This window comes from Carassius carassius, chromosome 48 (genome assembly GCF_963082965.1).
Source record: "Carassius carassius chromosome 48, fCarCar2.1, whole genome shotgun sequence".
In the NCBI taxonomy this organism is placed as follows: Eukaryota; Metazoa; Chordata; class Actinopteri; order Cypriniformes; family Cyprinidae; genus Carassius; species Carassius carassius.
The window spans coordinates 21,481,565-21,498,150 of NC_081802.1; the positions used below are offsets into that span (position 1 = coordinate 21,481,565).

Sequence of the window (16,586 nt, forward strand, 5' to 3'; positions counted from 1 at the left end):
GGCTTTCTTACTCTCTTGCCCTTTCGCTTCTGCACTTCTGCTCGTCCCTCTGCGCGGCCTTGGGAGGATAAATGCTCCCGGAGGAGCCATGAAAAGGCTGTCCTCTCAGCTGCCAATGTCCACTTTTGAAGCCAGATTGGTTGCTGTCAAGGAGGTTGTTGTGTGTGAGAAATGTAGAGACTTGGTTGAACACAGCTCGTTCAAGTGTTTTTGCAATGAAAGGAAGAAGGGAAACTGGTCTGTAGTTCGCTAAAAGAGATGGGTGGAGGTTGGGTTTCTTAAGTAGTGTAGTTATACGTGCCTGTCTAAATATATGAGGGAAAAACACCAGTGTGGAGGGATGTGTTGATGATGTGAGTGAGTGCAGGTACAACCGCAGGAGAAATGGCTTGAAGGAGATGAGATGGAATAGGATCAAGCAGGCAAGTTGTAGGGTGAGTAGAAAGGATGAGTTTTGAGACTTCTGACTCAGAGAGTGAAGAGAATGTGTTTAATTTTATTAATGAAAAACGTTGCAAATTCGTCAGCTATTAGAGATGAAGCAGGAAGGGGACTGTCACGATCATTAGATGGAGTGCCCATGAACTTCAGTAGAGGGCACTCCAATCAGGACCATTCCACATCAACCACCAGATGTCACTCGGACTCTAGCACCTCTCATCTGTTGCACCACACCCGAACTACATTCCCCATGAGTCACTGCATCACAATCACCCTGCCACACCTGCACATCATTCATCAGCCAATTTCCTTGCCACACCTGCACCTCATTTACACACACATAAAAGCAGCACACTCACTCCCACTCTCTGCGAAGTCTTGTTTAGCCAGTCTGACATTTCCTAGCGTTTTCCTTGTGCGTTCTTCCAGTGTCAGGGTTAGTCGTCACCGTCGACCTTCCAGAGTCAGGGTTAGTCACCTTTGACCTTCCAGAGTCAGGGCTAGTTCCTGTTGACCTTCCAGAGTCGAGTAACGTTCCAGTTGATTCCCCAGAATCAAGTCAGATTCCGGTTAACCTTCCAGAGTCAAGTCAGGTGCCCATTGACTTTCCAGAGTTGAGTCAGGTTCCGGTTGACCCTCCAGAGTCGAGTCAGGTGCTCGTGGACCCTCCAAAGTCGAGTCAGGTGCTCATGGACCCTCCAGAGTCAGGGTTAGTCACCGTCGACCCTCCAGAGTCAGGGTTAGTCACCGTTGACCCTCCAGAGTCAGGGCTAGTTCTTGTGGACCTTCCAGAGTCGAATCAGGTGACCGTTGAATTTTCAGAGTTGAGTCAGGTTCCGGTGGAACCTCCAGAGTCAAGTCAGGTGCTCGTGGACCTTCCAGAGTTGAGGCTAGTCACCGTTGACCCTCCAGAGTCAGGGCTAGTTCCTGTGGACCTTCCAGAGTTGAGGCTAGTCACCGTTGACCTTTCAGAGTCAAGTCAAGTCACTGGTGATCTTCAAGGACAGAGTCAAGTCACTGGTGATCTTCAAGGACAGAGTCAAGTCACTGGTGATCTTCAAGGACAGAGTCAAGTCACTGGTGATCTTCAAGGACAGAGTCAATGTCAATGTCAATGTCACCTTTATTTATATAGTGCTTTAAACAAAATACATTGCGTCAAAGCAACTGAACAACATTCATTAGGAAAACAGTGTCAATAATGCAAAAATGATAGTTAAAGGCAGTTCATCATTGGATTCAGTTATGTCATCTCTGTTCAGTTAAATAGTTTCTGTGCATTTATTTGCAATCAAGTCAACGATATAGCTGTAGATGAAGTGTCCCCAACTAAGCAAGCCAGAGGCGACAGCGGCAAGGAACCGAAACTCCATCGGTGACAGAATGGAGAAAAAACCTTGGGAGAAACCAGGCTCAGTTGGGGGGCCAGTTCTCCTCTGACCAGACGAATCCAGTAGTTCAATTCCAGGCTGCAGCAAAGTCAGATTGTGCAGAAGAATCATCTGTTTCCTGTGGTCTTGTCCTGGTGCTCCTCTGAGACAAGGTCTTTACAGGGGATCTGTATCTGGGGCTCTAGTTGTCCTGGTCTCCGCTGTCTTTCAGGGATGTAGAGGTCCTTTCTAGGTGCTGATCCAGCATCTGGTCTGGATACGTACTGGATCCGGGTGACTGCAGTGACCCTCTGATCTGGACACAGACTGGATCTGGTGGCCACGGTGACCTCGGAACAAGAGAGAAACAGACAAATATTAGCGTAGATGCCATTCTTCTAATGATGTAGCAAGTACATAGGTTGTTATGGGAAGTGTTTCCGGTTCCGGTTTACCTAATTAATGCAGCCTAAAAATCCTTTAACGGATTTGGATAATAAAAGCATATTAGTATGTTATGTGTATGCCAGGTTAAAGAGATGGGTCTTTAATCTAGATTTAAACTGCAAGAGTGTGTCTGCCTCCCGAACAATGTTAGGTAGGTTATTCCAGAGTTTGGGCGCCAAATAGGAAAAGGATCTGCCGCCTGCAGTTGATTTTGATATTCTAGGTATTATCAAATTGCCTGAGTTTTGAGAACGTAGCGGACGTAGAGGATTATAATGTAAAAGGAGCTCATTCAAATACTGAGGTGCTAAACCATTCAGGGCTTTATAAGTAATAAGCAATATTTTAAAATCTATGCGATGCTTGATAGGGAGCCAGTGCAGTGTTGACAGGACCGGGCTAATATGGTCATACTTCCTGGTTCTAGTAAGAACTCTTGCTGCTGCATTTTGGACTAGCTGTAGTTTGTTTACTAAGCGTGCAGAACAACCACCCAATAAAGCATTACAATAATCTAACCTTGAGGTCATAAATGCATGGATTAACATTTCTGCATTTGACATTGAGAGCATAGGCCGTAATTTAGATATATTTTTGAGATGGAAAAATGCAGTTTTACAAATGCTAGAAACGTGGCTTTCTAAGGAAAGATTGCGATCAAGTAGCACACCTAGGTTCCTAACTGATGACGAAGAATTGACAGAGCAACCATCAAGTCTTAGACAGTGTTCTAGGTTATTACAAGCAGAGTTTTTAGGTCCTATAATTAACACCACTGTTTTTTCAGAATTTAGCAGTAAGAAATTACTCGTCATCCAGTTTTTTATAATGACTATGCAATCCATTAGTTTTTCAAATTGGTGTGTTTCACTGGGCTGCAAAGAAATATAGAGCTGAGTATCATCAGCATAACATTGAAAGCTAACACCATGTTTCCTGATGATATCTCCCAAGGGTAACATATAAAGCGTGAAGAGTAGCGGCCCTAGTACTGAGCCTTGAGGTACTCCATACTGCACTTGTGATCGATAGGATACATCTTCATTCACTGCTACGAACTGATGGCGGTCATATAAGTACGATTTAAACCATGCTAATGCACTTCCACTGATGCCAACAAAGTATTCAAGTCTATGCAAAAGAATGTTGTGGTCAATTGTGTCAAACGCAGCACTAAGATCCAATAAAACTAATAGAGAGATACACCCACGATCAGATGATAAGAGCAGATCATTTGTAACTCTAAGAAGAGCAGTCTCAGTACTATGATACGGTCTAAATCCTGACTGGAAATCCTCACATATACCATTTTTCTCTAAGAAGGAATATAATTGTGTGGATACCACCTTTTCAAGTATCTTGGACAGAAAAGGGAGATTCGAGATTGGTCTATAATTAACTAGTTCTTTGGGGTTAAGTCATGGTTTTTTGATGAGAGGCTTAATAACAGCCAGTTTGAAGGTTTTGGGGACATGCCCTAATGACAATGAGGAATTAATAATAGTCAGAAGAGGATCTATGACTTCTGGAAGCACCTCTTTCAGGAGCTTAGATGGTATAGGGTCTAACATACATGTTGTTGGTTTAGATGATTTAACAAGTTTATACAATTCTTCCTCTCCTATGGTAGAGAATGAGTGAAACTGTTCCTCAGGGGGTCTATAGTGCACTGTCTGATGTGATACTGTAGCTGACGGCTGAATGGTTGCAATTTTATCTCTAATAGTATCGATTTTAGAAGTAAAGTAGTTCATAAACTCATTACTGCTGTGGTGTTGGGAAATGTCAACACTTGTTGAGGCTTTATTTTTCGTTAATTTAGCCACTGTATTGCATAAATACCTGGGGTTAAGTTTGTTTTCTTCTAAAAGAGAAGTAATCGGATCTAGCAGTTTTTAATGCTTTTCTGTAGGATATGTTACTTTCCCGCCAAGCAATACGAAATACCTCTAGTTTTGTTTTCCTCCAGCTGCGCTCCATTTTTCGGGCTGCTCTCTTTAGGGTGCGAGTATGCTCATTATACCATGGTGTCAAACTGTTTTCCTTAACCTTCCTTAAGCGTAAAGGAGCAACTTTATTTAAAGTGCTAGAAAAGAGAGAGTCCATAGTTTCTGTTACATCATCAAGTTGTTCTGAGGTTTTGGATATGCTAAGGAATTTGGATACATCAGGAAGATAACTTAAAAAGCAGTCTTTTGTGTTAGAAGTGATGGTTCTTCCATACTTGTAACAAGAAGTAGAATTTACAATTTTGGCTATATGAATTTTGCAAAGAACTAAATAATGATCCGAGATATCATCACTTGGCTGAATAATTTCAACACCATCAACATCAATTCCATGTGACAGTATTAAATCTAGAGTATGATTTCGACAATGAGTAGGTCCTGAAACGTGTTGTCTAACACCAATAGAGTTCAGAATGTCTATAAATGCTGATCCCAATGCATCGTTTTCATTATCAACATGGATATTAAAATCACCAACTATTAAAACTTTATCTGCAGCCAGAACTAACTCAGATGTAAAATCACCAAACTCTTTAATAAAGTCTGTATGGTGCCCTGGTGGCCTGTATACAGTAGCCAGTACAAACATAACAGGGGATTTATCATTAACATTTGTTTCTTTGGATAATGTTATATGAAGTACCATTACTTCAAACGAGTTATACTTGTAGCCTGCCCTCTGAGAAATCCTGAAAACGTTGTTATAAATTGAAGCAACACCTCCACCTTTGCCTTTTAGACGTGGCTCATGTTTATAACAGTAATCTTGGGGGGTGGACTCATTTAAAATAATGTAATCATCAGGTTTTAGCCAGGTTTCTGTCAAACAGAGTACATCTATATTATGATAAGTGATCATATTATTTACAAAAAGTGTTTTCGTAGAAAGGGATCTGATATTCAATAAGCCAAGCTTTATCATTTGTTTATCCATATTGCTTCTGTTTTTTATTTGTTGAACCTCAATTAAATTGTTAATCTTAACTTGGTTTGGACGTTTTTTGTTTTTTCTAGTTCGGGGAACAGACACAGTCTCTATAGTGTGATATCTAGGTGAAAGAGTCTCTATGTGCTGAGAATTAACTGACCTCTGTGACGGGAGGCAGCTAGCAGACGGTCGGTTTAGCCAGTCTGTCTGCTTCCTGACCTGGGCCCCAGTTAGTCAAGTATAAACACTAAGACTATTTGCCAAATTTCTAGAGAGAAGAGTGGCGCCACCCCAGGACGGATGAAGACCATCTCTTTTAAACAGGTCAGGTCTGCCCCAAAAGCTCGTCCAATTGTCTATGAAACCTATGTTATTCTGTGGGCACCACTTAGACATCCAGCCATTGAGTGATGACAATCTGCTATGCATCTCATCACCACGGTAAGCAGGGAGGGGACCAGTGTCTGACATCGTGCTTGCAAGTTCACACACCTCTTTAATGTTATTTTTAGTGATCTCCGACTGGCGAAGTCGAACATCATTAGCGCCGGCATGAATAACAATCTTACTGTATTTACGTTTAGCATTAGCCAGCACTTTTAAATTTGCCAAGATGTCAGGCGCTCTGGCTCCCAGTAAACATTTGACTATGGTGGCTGGTGTCTCTATATTCACGTTCCGTACAATAGAATCACCAATAACTAGAGCACTTTCATCAGGTTTCTCAGTGGGTGCATCACTGAGTGGGGAGAACCTGTTTAATGTTTTGATCGGAACAGAAGAGCGGTGTTTTGACCCACGACTACGCTGCCTCACCGTCACCCAGTTGCCCTGCTGCTGGGGCTCTGTTTCCAGAACCGAACAATGTACAGGAATCCCTGAGCTAGACGCATCCAAAGCCGTATCTAGAGCCCTAACATTTTTACTGTCCTCAATTAAAGTTTGGATGCGTGTCTCTAATTCTGAAATCTTCTCTGTCAGCCTAACTATTTCCCTGCATTTATCACATGTGAATCCCTCATCAGCGACAGAGATAGATAAACTGTACATGTGGCAAGAGGTGCAAGAAACAATGATAGGAGAAGCCATTACTCACCGTGCTTGATGAAAATTCTTACTGCGGTTGTTTGATGAACTTGTGAAAAACTGGAGCGAGGGAGAGGAGAAAAGAAAACAGCGATAGGTTCGAATGAAGACGCTAATGACAAGCTAACGAGTGCTAACGCTTTTCAAGAGTCTAGTCACCGGTGATCTTCAAGGACTAAGTCAAATCACAGTCATTCTTCAGGAACCAAGTCAAGTCACAGTTGATCCTCAAGAGCACAGTCAAGTCCCCAATGATCTTAATGAGCCAAGTCAAGTCACAGTTGATCTTCATGAACCAAGTCAAGTCACAGTTGATCTTCATAGTAAAGTCACAGTTGATCTTCATGAACTAAGTCAAGTCACCATTAACCTCCTTGAGCCAAGTCAAGTCACAGTTGATCCTCAGGAACCAAGGCAAGTCACCAATGATCTTCATGAGCAAAGCCAAGTCACCATTAACATCTGTGAACTATGTCAAGTCACAGTCAATCTTCAGGAACCCAGTCAAGTCACAGTCGATCTTCATGAATCCAGTCAAATCACCACTGATCTACCAGAGCCTCATCACATCTTAGCCGCACTTCCAGAGCTCTCGTCCTATTCTGTCACGGCCATGGAGGCCATCTATGAGCTCTCATTCGTTCCGGTAATGGCTACAGAGGTCCTCCATGAACTCACCGCCTGCCCTGTCACGGCCATGGAGGCCAGCTACCATCTCATCACGGCCACGGAGGCCGCTATTAACCTGTTTATGTTCCCTGTGGGCTTCTGTCCCCTCTTCTCAGCTGTGGTGGTTGTCTGCTCTGCCCTGGAGGGCTTTTGTCTCCTCTTCTCAGCTGTGGTGGTCGTCTGCCCCACCCTGGTGGGCTCCAATGCCACCTGCTCTGCCTTGGTGGACCCCTGTTCCCGAGTTAGGCCCACGGCGGGTTCCTGTTACCGAGTTAGGCCCATGGCGGGTTCCTGTTCCCGAGTTAAGCCCATGGCGGGTCCCTGTTTCCCCTGTCAGGCCCAGGAAGGGCCCATGTTTCCCATGTCAGGTCCAGGAGAGGCTCCTGATCTCCATGTTAGGCCCAGTTCTGCCTGCTCTGCCCCGGTCCTCGACCACTGCACTTCCTCATGGACCTGGCCCTCCGTCCCTCCCCCTGTTCCGCCTCCGCTCCACCGCCCATCACCGCATCACAATCACCCTGCCACACCTGCACATCATTCATCAGCCAATTTCCTTGCCACACCTGCACCTCATTTACACACACATAAAAGCAGCACACTCACTCCCACTCTCTGCGAAGTCTTGTTTAGACAGTCTGACATTTCCGAGCGTTTTCCTTGTGTTTTCCTTCTGTACCTGACCTTTGGATTGTTTATACCAACTCTGATTCTCTGCTGCTTGCCCCCGACATCTGCCAGTTTCTGTTATCGATTCTGGTTATCCCTACATACCTGATGTTACTGATCACTGCCTGTCTGACCATTCTCATCATTAAAGTTCTGCACATGGATCCGAACGTCTCTGTCTCATCATTACAGGTGGGAGGAGGACAAAGTGAGGAAAATGTTTTAAAAAGCATGCGAGAGTTTTGTTAATTTTGTTATGGTAGTATGTCATTTTAGCAGTGGAGACATTAGCAGAGAAAGAAGATATGAGTGACTTATACATATTAAGGTCAGTAGTATTTCTGGATTTGCGCCACACCCTTTCAGCAGCTCTAAGCTTAGAACGGTGTTCGCGTAGAACATCAGATAACCAAGGGGAAGAAGGGGTGTTACGGGCTGGCCTGGAAGATAAGGGACAAACCGTGTCTGAACAAGATGTTAGAGTGGAGCAGAAAGTATCAGTAGCACTGTTAGCATTCAAAGATGCAAACAGTTTGGGGGAAGGAAGTGAAGATGAAACCATTGCAGAAAGCCGGGAGGGTGAAAGTGTGCATAGGTTACGTCGAAGATGACATGTGGATGGGTAAGTGATGTGTCAGGGATCATGTTGAGGTTAAGAGTGAGGAGGAAGTGATCCGACGTGTGCAGTGGAGTAACCAGAACATGATCAGTAGAGCAGTGTCGTGTATAAATAAGGTCTAGTTGGTTGCCTGATTTGTGAGTAGCAGTAGTTGACACTCGGTTGAGATCAAAAGAGGCAAGCAGAGTATGGAAATCAGCATACAGAGGTTTATCTAGATGGATGTTGAAATCTCCAAGCATAAGTAGGGGAGTACCATCCTCAGAAAAGGTTGAGAGCAACACATCTAATTCATCCAAAAAGTTACCCAGTGGTCGTGGGGGTCGATAGACAACTATGAAAAAATAAGAAATACGTTTCATCCAAAATTTGCCGTCTTTGAAATATTAAATTATAAAACACTACTTAAATATTCATTAGGGGGAAAAAAGAGACTGTTATTACTAGCAGCAATATACATTGATGCCTGTCACAAGTGGGAGGGGTCAACAAATCAGTGATGCACTCACAAACCACATTGGATTTTTAATTGTTCACAGAATACTAAAATGTAGATTTTTTTATTTCTACTTCTTAAATCTATATTCATGGTTTATATATGTTCTAGATTCTGTGTAAACAGTATGTTGTGACAATACATTATAACAACTGTCATGCCAATAAAGCACAAATAAAATTTTGTTCAACTGAGGGAGAGAAAGAGGGAGGGGGGAGAGAGAGAGAGAGAAAGAGAGAGAGAGAGAGAGAGAGAGAGAGAGAGAGATGTCGACTTTAGTTAGTCCTGTCCTGTATTCAGACAGATTATTGCAATGGCCCTTGCAATTTTGCTGCTCCCATTTACAAACCGACTGTTCCATTGTTTACAAACAGCAGAACAGAAAAAACACTGATCACTGCTATTTATTTATTTATTTACAATTCATTCCATAGTCTATAGAGAGAGAGAAATATAGAGAGCTTAGCATAAATAAAATGAAGCCTAAATTAATTTCAAATACTCATTGTTGTAATGCAAAAGACTTAATTTTCTTTTAGTGGAATCTAATAGCATCTTCTCCCCAGGTGTGTGTGTGGCTAAAGCGCTGTCACAGTGAATGTGTGCCTGCAGTGTTTCCTTTGCATCAGCAGGTTCACACTGTGATCTTCTGTCTTTCTGTCAGTCTCAACCCACTTTTATGACACTCCACATCACCGTCACCCTCAGGCGGCCAACAGCATCACTCAAGCCTTGAACGGGTAAACCCACAGAGACCCCACACAACCGCACTAACTAGGCCTGTACGCATTAGCACATTTAGGTTTGAAGTGGGTAAAATTCAGTAATAAAATATGCATTTACTTCAGGAATACACTGCATGATGCAATAACAACAAGTTAGCAGATCTATTCACAGTCTATTAATACTCTGATGACTGCTGGCTGACATGTAGATGCAAAGTTACTAATAGTCAACCAAATTTCTAAAGGGGAAATAAATTGTTACCCATACATGTAGTTAATTAGAATTACTCTGTAATAATTTATCCTAATGAAGCACTAAAATAAAGTGTGACCTTGTATTTACTGTGGTAGTCACAGCATGTCACAGATGCAGCCCAGTTGTATTTAATCTGGAATTTGGCTTGTAAATCTGTTAATGGCTTTTCTGAAGTATTTCTGAATTCTGCCGTACAGGAAATTAGAGCTTTCCCAAAACTAAGCAATTATTTAATTCATCATAGTGTTCTCCAGGCCACAGTCTGGACAGAATGTAATCTAGATCATGACATGGCTCTATATAGAACTGATATTCCACTGAGAGTGTGAGAACACACCTGCAGTCCAAAGCTTTACAACAAACACAGTTTAACATCTTTACAGGATTTTTTCTGAACTATAACTGATAGCTTAAAGCCTAGTATCTTTCTCTGACTGTTTGTTGTTTGGGGAAATTGATCCTTAAAGTAATGGATCTCTCATGTCTTTTTGTTCTAAAATATACAGGTTACGTAGTGCCAAAGTCATGCAGAGCTAAAAAAAACTGGATTTTACTCACAGCCAATCATCATCATGGCCACGGTAAAGATCTTCTCTCCATCAGTGGTGGGGGTGATGTTCCCGAAGCCGATACTGGTCAGGCTGGTCATGGTGAAGTACAATGATGTGATGTAGACTGAATCTTTGCTTGGACCTCCTTCCCACTTTCCTGTGCCACTGGCATTGAAGCGATATGGTGTGCCACCGGATTCTCCCAGAAGATACAGCCAGCTATCCCTACGGACCATGTTATTTGCTTCATCTATGACCTCATAGTCACCAATGCTGTACCAGATGCAGGCCAGTCAGTGGGCCGCCAGGCCGAACACACCAACCAGCAACACAAGCACCGCCGCACCGTATTCAATGTAATGATCCAGCTTATGGGCCACACGGCCAAGTCGCAACAAACGTACCACCTTCAGAGAGCTGAAGAGGCTGCTGATGCCCTGCAAGAAAGGAAAGAAGTAGTTAATCAATAATTTATATTTAGAAGATATTTTACCCATCGTGACTTATGATACAGGACACTTATTATAGCCAGTCCTAAAATGGTCTTATGCCTTCTACCGACTGCAATTTTAGCTATCTTATAAGATCATTTAAAGAACACTGCAACTTGGATCTAATAAACTTGGATATGACATGTATATAAACTGTGTGATGATGACACCTATTGAATCATAGGCTATGAAACAAGTTAGCACAGAAAAACAAACATCATCTGTATGAACTAGTGGTAAACAAATAGAGCAAGATGAATCATGCTTCTGAAATTGGCATTTCCACATACCAATTCCTTCCTTTTGCCTCCATGGTCCATGGTATTTAAGCTTTAGCATCATGTTACGTTGCTCAATATTTAATTTCATGTTGCATTTTTACTGGCTAGTCAGTCCATGTAGTTCGTTACCTTGTCATGTCATGTTGACATGTCTACTTAATCTACACTAAACCTAAATTTGAATTTTCATTTTCATTTGCCTCATTACGCTGCAGAAGCACCTTAACCCTTTATCACACTGTCTAGGCTTTAACTGTATTCTGCCAGCAGCAAGAAAGAATGGATAACTTATGTTGACAAGCCCAGCACAGGTGTTCTCTGCTGCTGCTGTGGGAAACAGAATCGTGTTTGTGTGTGAGAGTGAGAGAGAGAGATGGAGAGAGAGAACTCTAATCTCCTGCTCTGACACTCCTTTGCCGCTACAGGCTCTGCTACTGAAGCTACGTAAAGCCCCAGAAAAACTATGGCTTTGAGTCTGAACTTCCTCCAAGGGATTAAATAAACGAGTCTGCGCTAAAACCAAGACCAAGGACAGTTTGTGTGTGTTTGTGTGCTTAAATTTTACATGAAATTGAAAATGACCCAATTATTTTTTTTACTTCCAGTTCCTGCTCTTAGTAATACATCTATGCACATTATTTTAAAGAAAGAAAAAAATTCTTTGTAATTTTCTACACAGTAAAATCCCCAGAGTTAAATAAATTCTGCTAAGAGACCATTTGGTCCCACTCTAAATAGAGTTAAAGTAACACTGAAGCAAAGTTAAAGTTATTGACATAATTAAGTGATTAAGTGATGATTGAGCATTAATGATGAACAGCTGCTGTTATCAAGAAGAATCACAGAAAAAAAAGAGAAACACAAGAACTACAACTGCAGCCCCAGCCTTAGGCCTGGGACACACTAGATGATTTTCAAATCTTGACCGATTTTAAAACCATGGGGAATCCACAGACATGGAGACTGTTTCAACCCATTTTTAGCTTTAGAATCCTCTGAACGTACACTAGATGATTAGACCAGATTTTCCTTTTAAGCAGCACTATGCAGCTTTTAGTGCTCTAGGGATTAATAAACAGAACTGCATGCATCACGCAGAAGAATATTTTAACCGGAGCCACCGGATCCACAACCTAGATGTGCTCTGTTTCACAGAAACCTGGCAGTTCATCGATTCATGGGTTCTGAACTAATGAATCACGGTTCGTTGAATCTAAAACAATGCAAACCCAAAGCTTGTAGATTTTGAATTCAGGCATATAAACCCAACTCTCTCTAAACTAAATGCCTGGCCTGGCGCCAGCCTGGCTGGAATTAAGTTATTTACGACACTGGACGAGAAATTCCATAGTCACGTGAGCAGCCTCAAAGGAGAAACGAAACACATTCCACAACACACACACACACACACACACACACAATTTACGCTCTTTATGTAATGTAGTGTTTATTGATCAAACACTCTGAACAAATAAATTGTTTGAACTGGCGTGTAGCCTCTTTATTATCAGAACATACAATTCTAACATGAGCTTAGCTCCCTGTCACTTCTTTGTGACCCTTTTAGGTAATTGTTCACTCTATTAGGTATTACTGCCATCTAGAGGACGATCATAGGAAACACACCTAATCACCACATCCCCTTTCCTTTAGAAGAAAAATATAAACTAAAATGCATGAAACAATAGAAATAATATAACACAATTATCCATTTGACACTAAACAGAAATTTCAAAACAACACATTTGTTTATCACATTTCAAAGGTAACTGAGCAGAGTTATTTACAAATTAAGTCGATCAGGTTTCTTTATTATGCGTGATGATCTTCTTATTATAGGAGGGTCATTTGTTTTTACAGAATGACCATTTTCCAGGGGAATGGAAGAAGATGAAGAAGACTGCATGCTGGGTGGTGTTACATCTTCAGGTGAGACCAGAACTTCTTCTCCTTTAATGTCAGTCAGTGTCTGGCTCGTTTCTTGCGTCTTAAGAAGACTTCTGCGATTTCTCCGAAGGACCTGCCCATTCTCTGTTCTGACAACATATGATCTCGGATTCACCTCTTCCAAAACAACAGCTTTCTTGTCCCAGCAGTTGGTATCTTCCACTCTCACAATGTCATTCTTTGATAACACTTTCAGCATTTTGGTTTGCTTGTCATAGTTTGTTTTTTGTCTCTTTTGAAGAGCCTTCTGTTTCTGCTTTATTGCTGCACTGTTCATCATGTCTTGTTTTGTGTCAATCCGGCAGGGAAGTGTCGTTCTTATCTTGCGATTCATTAAGAGCTCTGCAGGAGATGCACCATGTTCCAGAGGGGTTGCTCGATAGCTCAGAAGAGCTAGATATGGATCTGACCTTCCTTCAGATGCTTTCTTCAACAATTGCTTTACTATATGCACTCCTTTTTCTGCCTTCCCATTAGACTGAGCATGATGGGGACTTGAGGTCACGTGTCTGAAATCATAGTGAGCAGCAAAGTCCTGAAATTCCTTTGAGTTGTAACACGGGCCGTTGTCACTCACTACAACCAGAGGAATGCCATGCCTGGCAAAAATCGACTTCATCTACTGTATCACACATGCACTTGAGGAGCTAGACAGCAGGGCTATTTCTGGAAAATTTGAAAAATAATCCACTACCAGCAAATACTCTTTACCATGGAAATGAAACAGATCAGTACCTACTTTCTGCCAAGGATGCTGAGGTAGGTCTGTTGTGATCATTGGTTCTCTTGCTTGCTTGTTTTGATGCTTCAGACAAACTTCACAAGTACTGACCATTTTTTCAATGTCAGAATTTATTCCAGGCCAATAAACTGAATCCCTGGATCTCCTCTTGCACTTTTCCATCCCAAGATGTCCCTCGTGTATCCTGGAAAGCATCTCTTTTCTCAGCGCTAGTGGAACAACTATTCTGTCCCGTCTCAGAAGAATGCCATCTGCCACACTGAGCTCATCTCTAACATTGTAGAATTGCGAGCAGGAACTTTTGACCCAGACATTGTTCAGATTTTCAATTACAGCCTGGAGAACTGGATCTTTTGCTGTCTCCTCAGCTATTTGCTTGAGCTTCTGATCAGACACGGGAAGAGATTCAACAACAAGATTCACATGTGTGTTCACATCATCTTCTGTGGAACTCGCATCTGAGGATGTGCATGTTAATGGTGCACGGGACAGCGCATCAGCTAGGACTATGTATTTCCCTGGTGTGTAGACTAATTCGAAATCATAACGTTGCAGTCTCATCATTAGACGCTGAATACGTGGAGACATCTGATTCAGATTCTTTCTGATGATTGCAATTAAAGGCTTGTGGTCCGTCTCTGCTGTGAATGACGATAAGCCATAGACGTATTCGTGAAATTTCTCAAATCCAAAAACAAGTCCAAGACATTCCTTTTCGATCTGAGCATATCTGCACTCAGATTGTGTCATTGTTCTAGAGGCATAGGCTATCGGTTTCCAGCCATCAACATCTGCTTGGAGCAAGACTGCACCTAGACCATCTTTTGATGCGTCCGTGGATATTTTGATACACTTAGAGGAATCAAAGTAGGTTAGCACTGGTGCATTTGTCAAGGTTGACTTGAGCATTTTCCATTCTTGCTCATGCTTACTTGTCCACTTGAACTCAGCTTTATGATTCAACAGTTCCCTGAGGTTCGCAGTTTTTGCGGAGAGGTTTGGTATGAATTTGCCAATGAAATTTACCATTCCCATTATCCTCAGCACACCTTTTTTGTCCACAGGACTCGGCATGTCCAGAATCGCCTGAATTTTGCTTTTGTCAGGTTCAACACCACATCCAGACAACTTGTCACCTAGAAAGGTCATTTCAGTGACACCGAACAGACATTTGGCTCTGTTTAACTTGAGGCCATATTTCCGAACTCTCTGAAGTAGCTGGAAAAGTCTCTGATTGTGTTCCTGCAAAGAGGATCCCCAAACGACTATGTCGTCGACATATGCACGAACTCCCTCCAGTCCTTCTATGATATGCTCCATGGCACGATGAAAGATTTCTGAGGCTGAAATTATGCCAAAGGGTAGACGAAGAAATGAATACCGTCCAAATGGAGTATTGAACGTACAGTACTTGGTACTGTCTTCATGAAGCTTCAATTGCCAGAATCCCTGTGAAGCGTCCAACTTGCTGAAATACTGTGCACCAGTCATTTCACTCGTGATCTCCTCACGTTTGGGAATCTGGTAGTGCTCCCTTTTTATGCTCGCATTCAAGTCTTGAGGATCCATGCATACTCTCAGATCACCATTTTTCTTTTTCACACAGACCATCGAGTTCACCCAGTCTGTGGGTTCCTCCACTTTCTTAATTACTCCTAGAGCTGTCATCTTATCCAGCTCCTTTTTTAGTTTCTCTTTCAGTGGCGCAGAAACCCTTCTCGGAGCGTGAACTACAGGGTGAGCATCTTCTTTGAGATGAATTTTGTAAATGAATGGTAGAGCTCCCAGTCCCTTGAAAACATCATCAAATCTGCGAACAATGTCATCTGTAGTTTCCTGCTGTGTTGCTGTTACACCATGACTATTGATACAGTACACTCTTTTTACCAGTCCTAATTCCTCACAGGCTTTGTCACCAAGGAGAGACTGATGATTATCTGGAACTACAACAAAGAGCAGGTGATGAATTTTGTTCTTGACACATACTCGGAGTCTGCACACACCTTGAGTCTTTATTTCCTGTCCATTGTAGGTTTTGAGCGACACAGTGTTTCTTTTTATCTGAGGCTTGATTTTCATTTCCTTTATGTCACTTATGCTTATGAGATTGGCCTTTGCTCCTGTATCAAGTTTAAGAGGCACAATGGTTCCATTGACTTGTAGTGACACAATCCATTTGTCATCAGATACACAGTTCACATCGGAGTCATTTTTTTTATTTTCTTCTTGTTTTTGCTGAATATTTTCTGTGTCTCCACTGACCATGCCCACAAAGAAAGTGTCAGACAACTCTGTCTCATCCACAACATGAACAAATGACGATTGCTTTGTTTTATTCTTCGAAAAACACTGCTTAGCGAAGTGGTTCATGCCTTTGCATTTTGCACATTGCTTTCCATATGCTGGGCATTGTTTAGGCTGATGCTTTGAGCCACATCTTTTACAGCAAAATGAATCTGTGCCAGCCTTAGGTACTGCTTTTTTACTCTGCCTTTTCATTTTGTGGGTAACAGCACCAACTACTGGACAGTCAGCACCTGTAATGCCTTCTTTACCGGTGAAAGTCCTAGAATGCAACAGAGCGAGCTCACTCGCATGACAAATCTTAATAGCACTTTCTAATGTCAGCTCTGTTTCTCTGAGCAGTCTTTCTCTTATTTTCTTTTCATCGATTCCGAAAACAATTTGATCTCTGATCATTGATTCAGCTAAGACTCCAAAGTTGCATGTTTTTGCCTTTAGCTTCAAGTCCGTCAAGAATGAGTCAAAACTTTCTCCCTGAGATTGAATGCGTGAACGAAACACATACCTTTCGTATGTTTCATTTTTCTTGGGTGAGCAGTGCTCGTCAAATTTCTTTAT

The 16,586-nt window shown here is 42.1% G+C and overlaps 1 pseudogene; it reads right to left on the reverse strand.

The window, feature by feature from the left end:
- LOC132131859 (potassium voltage-gated channel subfamily H member 1-like) overlaps positions 1 to 15,803 on the reverse strand; it is an 82,198-nt pseudogene extending 66,395 nt beyond the window's left edge.
- Between the last annotated feature and the right edge of the window lie 783 nt (positions 15,804 to 16,586).